Source organism: Rhincodon typus, chromosome 13 (assembly GCF_021869965.1).
Source record: "Rhincodon typus isolate 14 chromosome 13, sRhiTyp1.1, whole genome shotgun sequence".
Taxonomy (NCBI): Eukaryota; Metazoa; Chordata; class Chondrichthyes; order Orectolobiformes; family Rhincodontidae; genus Rhincodon; species Rhincodon typus.
In genome coordinates, this window is record NC_063344.1 from 59187259 (window position 1) to 59193258 (window position 6000).

Sequence of the window (6000 nt, forward strand, 5' to 3'; positions counted from 1 at the left end):
GTGGTGAAGCAAGCAGGGACTTGCCAAATGACAGTGACAGTAACAGTGTTTGTTAAACGTCTTGTTGATAGAATGACTGGCCTCATTAACATTCAGCCTTCTATCTTATGAAACTCTCCAACAAGATCGAGGTTGTGAAATCTCGACATGGAAGTGAGAGTGGGTACCAGGTGAGTTCTGCTCACAGCTCGTTCCAAAGGACGTCCATGTTGAACACCATCATCTCACAGCAAACTCCACAGGCAACCCAGGTCCAGTGACCAACCTCGCCCTTCACACTAACAGGAATGTACTGCCTCTGGGCTCTCACTATCTTATTTTTGTAGGCGCCCCACTTTCCAACCAGCCCTTAACCAGCAAATAGCTTCTCCCAAGCAACTTTTCAAAGGGTCCTGCCTAATTCCATTTCAATCCGATTATTCTTACAGATATCTCAGATCACCTTACAAATTTGCTTCTCAATTTCCCACTGACTATTGGGGGGCCTATAGAACAATCCCAATAAAAATCTTATTTCTCAGGTCAACCCATAAAACTTCACTAGACGTCCTCCCAGGAATATCCTTCCACCATACAACTGTAATGTTATCCTGAACCAAAAATGCCACCCCCTTCTTTTCTTGGCCCCCTTTCCATCCTTCCTATAGTATTTATATCCTGGAACATCAAACTGCCAGTCCTGTCCATCCCTGAGCCATGTTTCTGTAATTGCTATGATATCCCAATTCATGATCCCAAACATTTCCTGAGTTCATCTGCCTTACTTTGTTCTCTGCCCTCATCAGTCTTACCTTGTTCTCTGCTCCGTTGCTCTGGCCTGCCTTGACTATTTAACTTGCTCCTCTTCTCTACTGAACTAGCCTCGGACTTATCTTGTTTCTCACTATCTTTTTGGGTCCCACCGTCACTGCCCCCACCCCTCCCAGTTTAAAGCCTCCCAAATGGCATGAGCAAATCTCCCTGCCAGAATACTGGTCCCCTTTCAATTCAGGTGCAAACCGTCCTTATATGGTCACTTTTACTGCAGAAGAAATTCCAATGATCCAAAAATGTGAATCCCTGCCCCTTGCACCAGCTCCTCAGCCACATATTCATCTGCTCTATCATCCTATTCCTACCATCACTAGCTCATAGCACCGGGAGTAATCCAGATAGTACTACTCTCAAGGACCTAAGTTTTAACCTCCTGCCTAATTTCCTATATTCTCTCTGCAGAACCTCATCACTTTCTCTTCCTATGTAGGTGACACCAATGTGTACAATGACCTCCTGCTGGTCGTTGTCCCCTTTGAGAATATTCTGCACCCTCTCTGAGACATCCTTGACCCTGGCACCAGGGAGGCAAACACACCATTCTGATGCCTTGCTGTTGGCTGTAGAAACGTCTATCTGTGCCTCCGACTAGAGAGTCCCCTACCACAATCGATCGCTTGGAACCTGACATATCCCTCATTATAGTCGAGTCAGTTTCGGTACCCGAAACGTGGCTGTCAGTGCTATATTCCCGTAAGATGCCATCATCCACTACCGTATCCAAAACAACATACATGCTTGAGATGGGGAGACTCCTACACTACTTGCCTACCTCTCCTACCTTTTCTGTGGTAAACCATTCACTTGACTGTATCTGTGGTTCTTCCACCTTCCTGAAGCTGCCAACCATCACACCCCCTGTCTCCTGTAAATTCCTCAGTGCCTCTAAGTGCCACTCTAACTGATCTATGCAATCCGATAGGATTCGCATCTGAACACACTTCCTGCAGAGGTAATCTCCAGGAACACTGAAATTCTCCCTAATCTCCCACATCCAATAGGAAGACCACATCACTCTAATCACCTTAAACAGTCCACAGACACAGAATATACCAAAAAACAAATACAAGACAGTGTAAGGAATGCTGGATGACTGGAGAAATTGATGCTCAATTGGCCGTGAAAGTGGAGTGGACGGGATGGTGAAGAAGGCGTTTGGTACGCTTGCCTTCATTGGTCAGTGCATTGGTCAGTTGGGACGTCAAGTTGCAGCTGTACAGGACTTTAGATGGACCACTTTTAGAATACTGCATTCAATTCTGGTCTCCCTGCTAGAGGAAAGATATCATTAAACTTGAAAGGGTAAAGATTTAGGATGTTGCCAGGATTGGAGGGCTTGAGCTATAGGAAGAGGCTGAATAGGCTGGTGCTTTTTTCCCTGGAGCATTGGAGGCTGAGGGGTGACCTTATAGAGGTTTATAAAGTCAGGAAGGGTATGGCATGGATAGGGAGAACAGTCAAGGTCTGTTGCCGAGGATGAGTGAGTCTAAAACTAGAGGGTATAAGTTTAAGGTGAAAGGGCAAAGATTTAAAAAGGACTTGAGGGGCAACTTTTTCATGCAGAGGATGGTACATGGATGGAATGAGCGGCCAGAGGAAGTGGTGGAGGCTGGTACAATTACAACATTTAAAAGGCATCTGAACAGGTATATGAATGGGAACGGCTTAGAGGGATACGGGCCAAATGCTGACAAATGGGACTACATTACTTTAGAGTATCTAGTCAGTGTGGACAAGTTGGATCAAAGGGTCTGTTCTTGTGCCACATAATTCTATGACTCTATGACATTGGCCAGCCTCTAGCAACCTTCATGGCATACTTCCAATCCGCTTACAAAACACTTCTGTATTTTAATGCTCTCTCAGCAATTCTCATTATAGTGCAGCATGGACACTGTGCACGCAGCACCATGTGCCCAGGTCATGGATTGAACCAGGATACGTTTCTGTACTCTTCGTTTGCTCTTGCTCAAGCCTAAATGGTTGCTCTCAGCACCTCTGCCTTGCCTTGTATTGCTTTGCCTTGTTATGCTTTGCTTCCTCAGCCAGAGATACCAGGCTCACATGGTTTCTGTCTTGCCAGGCTGTTACATAAACATAAAACCAGGAAACTTGTCATCGTTTTTGGTGGGCTTCAGTCAAGTCCCTCAGCCTTTGCTCAGGGGCTTCCGGCACAGTAAGTGAAGGGCATCTTCCGATATAAGTCCAGGCCCTGATCGGGCTAGTCAGACTCAAGATCATCTCATCATGGACGAGGAGCCAAATGATGTGGAGCACACCAGTCATCTTGACCCCTTCTGCCCTGTTGTGGGCATTATTTTTAAAATTCTGGAATGAGAAAGACAGGAATGGAAGTGCATGGCACAGGTATGACTGGTGGTGCCCTGATCAAGTGATTAGGCAATGCAGAGAGTATGCGGAGTTTGGGATAGTCAGAGTGAGTAGGAACATGTTGCAGATATTAATGACAGTGGTAGAACATGAGCCTTAATGGGAGGTGGATACAGTAGCAGAGGTACAATGTGTACAACCTATCAGGCAGAAGATCATAGAATCATAGAATCCCTACAGTGTGGAAACAGGCCCTTCGGCCCAACAAGTCCACACCAACCCTCAGCACATCCCACCCATCCCCCTAATCTACACATCCCTGAACACTACGGGCAACTTAGCATGGCCAATCTACCTAACTTGCACATCTTTGGACTGTGGGAGGAAACCGGAGCACCTGCAGGAAACTCACGCAGACATGGGGAGAATGTGCAAACTCCACACAGACAGTCACCCGAGGGTGGAATCGAACCCGGGTTCCAGCGCTGTGAGGCAGCAGTGCTAACCACTGAGCCACCATGCGAACTTATTCTGGTGGAGTGGAGAAGGATACCTGACCTTCCCATGTTGCTGGACATTCCTCCAGATGACGGAGATTGCTTTAAACTGGGTGGCTACCTCGGACCAGGCGAGCATGATCTGGTATAATGGCCTCCAAAGCTGGTTCGGGGAGCGGGTAAGTCCCACCCGGGCTCGACCCCATCCAGCAGGACCTTCAGGCCTCTACCCATAAAATGAGTTGACAATTTTCCCCCGTCTGCCATGTCAGGGCAAATGTCATCTACCGTGCAGGGCAGTTCCTGAATGACAGGGCTTCCCCGGACTTTTAAAGATGGCACAGGCTCAACCGATGCTGGTGAATTCTGGGATATTAGGTGAGTGGTGAGTGGCGAGTGCTGGGAATGGAGCGTGGTGTAATGGGGTTGAAATCGGATACGAGAGATGCCATATGGATGTGGTAGATAATTAATGAGGCCAGTTTGGTAAGATAGGGCAAGAGAACTTGCTAGACCTCCTGGCTAGAAACCTCCAAAAAAATTCAGCACAAATTTGACTTACAGAAAAGAAACCTAAGATTCAGATCACCAAGTTCCAAGTAAAACCATAGTGTTGCTTGGATCTACACATGAAAGCGCTTGGGAAGCTCGAACTGATCCTGAACATTGGTGGCCATGTCATATTTTAGATAACGCATAACCCATGGTCACTGACTCTCCAGTGCTCCCATTGATGCTTGCCACCTCTCCTCACCTCACAAATGCTTCTACTTGATAATTCCAATTCTCATTTTTAAATCTCTTCATGGTTTCACTCTTTCTCATCTTTTATCACGTGACAACCCTTATGAGAACTGGTTTTCCTCCATCTCTGGCCTTTTACAAAATCTCTTTGCCACACCAACCGTGGCTGTGTCTTCAACTATCCAGGCTCAAAGCTCTGGAATCACTTACTGAACACCTTTCTCAATATGTCTCTCTGCATTTGGTCACCTGTCCTCCTAGCTCTTTATTTTTTGTCTGATTATTCTTAACAGAAGCATCTCGGTGAGTTCACTATGTTAAAGGCACCATATTAATTGTTGTCGTTGATAGTATTTTGAAACAATCCCTTAAAACCCAAGTTATAGTAGTTGGGTTCTTTACAGACTGGCTCGTCAGAAGGCAAAGTCTACTTCTACCTTCAGGCTTTAACTTCAAAGTAACACTATTATACCTTTATACTGAGATACATGGTAATCATAGATATACAAAGATCTGTCTTGTACTTACATTAGCTAATGACTAATCTATGTTCTTTGTGCATCCGAGTCCAGGTGCTCTGTGTTTCTAACAGAGTCTCACTGTAGTGGTCTCCCGGAATGTTCCTTCAGGTCTACAATCCTCCAATATATTCTAACTCCACCCACACTGTAATATTTACACAGAGTGATGTGTAGTTCTGTGACTTCATCGCAAGGTCACTCCAGAGTACCGAAGCTCTTATACAACACTAAGGATTGTTCCTTTAAGTGCAGCATTCAATAAAAGTGGCAGGATTGCATTTTTGTTCTCTGGAAGATTCGGTCTCCAAGCAAAACTACCTTTCTTAGAAGCACGGCTCCAGACTTTCTGTGTGAGTTTTTCCAGTTGCGTTTCTATGTAAAAGCGCTGTAATTAATGTCACTCCACATGCCCTATAAAATTAAAAAGAAATCTTTCTTCATGGGTTCTGTCAGCTATGAAATAAACAGCATGCTTAGATTTAGCCAAAATGACACCTCTTTCTGAAATGATAGCACTTTCCAAACCCCAATACTTGTAACTGAGACCCTTTCAGCTCATCACTGGGGGCAGGAAGAGCACTCTATATAATGCACGAACTCTGATGAATGTGACACTTTATTTGCTCCTTTCTTTTATTGATTACTCTGGCTTTTCAAATTGACTCTTGAAGCATTTATCAAACTTCATTTGCTTTAGATGCTCTTTTTGCTAACGCTTACAGATGGGTACGGATATTGGTTGCATAAACAGTGAAACAGCGTAATTAAACACTACTTTCTAAGGGGCCTGCTGGTAGTACCTATAGAATTGACCAGTTATTAAATTCGTTGATAATTTCCTTGTCTTTTAGACAGCAGTATCTTCACATTTAACCATTTTACTCTTTTCCTGTGGCAATTTCTGATCTTGATGGAGAAAATCTAAATTCAACAAAACTTTGAAATCAAAATGTCATTTTCCTCATTTTCTATGTTCAGATGGATATCTGACATCTAACACAACCTGACAGAGATAACCAGGTGTACAGCTGGATGAACACAGCAGGCCAAGCAGCATCAGAGGAGAAGGAAGGCTGACGTTTCGGGCCTAGACC

At 44.8% G+C, this 6000-nt stretch overlaps 1 protein-coding gene across 7 annotated transcripts in view; it reads right to left on the reverse strand.

The window, feature by feature from the left end:
• Positions 1-6000, reverse strand: part of LOC109935897 (heparan-sulfate 6-O-sulfotransferase 1-like) — a 310111-nt gene that overhangs the window by 73222 nt on the left and 230889 nt on the right. Inside the window, exon 2 of one of the 7 annotated variants that reach the window (XM_048604346.1) lies at positions 5225-5317. The exons of the other annotated variants lie outside the window; for them this stretch is intronic. The gene's annotated coding sequence lies outside the window, so the exon portion shown is untranslated. The remainder of the gene's footprint in view (positions 1-5224; positions 5318-6000) is intronic. 7 annotated transcript variants of the gene reach the window in all.